The following is a 1,738-nucleotide window of genomic DNA, read 5'->3' as shown; positions in this document are numbered from 1 at the left end:
GGGCCCCTTGGATAAATGGCTTATTCCAGGGCTAGGGCAGGGAAAGTACAAAGTGAGCCGTACACATCTTGTGACAGAAAGCAAACCCTCAAAAGTATAAGGGGCAGTGTCAAAATAACATAGGAGCCAGCTTGAAAGAGCTCCCTCTGGCCAATTACGGGCAATTTTAGCATCAAAATAACAATAAGTTATAAAACATTGGCAGCAAAAAGAGTCCAGATGTTCAGAGATTAAAAAATATATATAAATAAGTAAATAATGGGGAAGATAAACCTCTTTTTTACAGCAAAATGCTAACAAACATAGAAGAAATATTTGTTTTAAAAATCACAAACTTGCAGCCTCTGCAGTAATAACAGATTAAGATGACAGTCTTCAATAGATGCTAAAACTATTAGGTGAAAGTTTGTTGGTGAACAGGATATTTTCGGAGCCTCAAAATATCTCCCCACAGATTACTTGCTGATTGCAAAGGGGGGGAAGTTCCTGTACAGTGGGTTCATCAAAGTGACATCGTGTGCCTCCCGGAGTGAGCTGCTGAGGACACAACAGTACTTACATGGTACTCCTGCCAAAAATGCACAACCTGAATCTAATCATAAGGAAACGATCAAGCAAACTCAATTGGAGGGGCATTCTGTAAAACAGCTGGCCTGTACTCTTCAAAAATGTCAATGTCATGAAAGACATGAGGAACCATTCTAGGGTAAAGGAGACAAAATATACATGACAACAAAATGAAATGAGTGATCTCAGCTGGATTCTGAATGAGGAAAAAAAATCACAAAATTGAATATTAACTGTATATTAGGTAATGGTATTATATTGATCCTGAATTTGATTATCATATTGTGGTTATGTTAGAAAATATCACTGTACTTAAGGGCAAAATAGTAAAGTTTTATGGTCATTATGTCCATTTCTCCCTCTCAAATGATCCAGATGGGGGAGCAGGAAGAAACAGAACCCAAATGTGTCAAAATGCTAACAACTGGTGAATCTGGGTGAAAGTACATGGAAGCTCATTATTCTATTCTTGCAGCTTTTCTTAGAACTTGACGTTTTTCTAAGAAGTGATTTTAAACATTTTTAAATGATATTTTAAAATTTATTATGTTTTGGTAAAATCCAAATAGTAAAACTTTTTTTTCCCCTTAGAACAGGTTCTTCCTCTGTCACCAAGGCTGGAATGCAGTGGCATGATCATAGCTCACTGTCACCTCAAACTCCTGGGCTCAAGTGATCCTCCTGCCTCACCCTCCTGAGTAGCTAGGACTCCAGATGTTCACCACCACACCTGGCTAATTTTATTTTGGGAGGTAGAGACAGGGTCTCACTATGTTGCCCAGGATGGTTTTGAACTCTGTCCTCAAGCTATCCTCCCACCTCAGTCTCCCACTAGTACCTCTTAAAATGTTCTCAGAAAATGTCTACCCCAATAACATTATTGAAATATACTTGATCAGTCATATGAGTAAACTAAATATTAATGAACGATTTAGAACCAGAATTCTAATCTAGCTATGCATGGCTCACAGATTTTTTTTTTTTTTTTTTTGGCCTATAGAATTGGTCCTTACAGTAGGTTAGTAGGGGTGTTGTGTGTGTGTGTGTGTGCATAAGAGTCAAATTAGTTGTTAAGTAAGAAACATAAAAATCATGATTTTCAGCTTCTTTTGAAAAATCAAAAGCTGACAACATTTGGCTTCCCAATGGGCTTATCTGAGTCATAGCCACC

Source organism: Piliocolobus tephrosceles, chromosome 14 (assembly GCF_002776525.5).
Source record: "Piliocolobus tephrosceles isolate RC106 chromosome 14, ASM277652v3, whole genome shotgun sequence".
NCBI classification, from domain to species: domain Eukaryota; kingdom Metazoa; phylum Chordata; class Mammalia; order Primates; family Cercopithecidae; genus Piliocolobus; species Piliocolobus tephrosceles.
Note: the sequence above shows the minus strand (reverse complement) of the source record.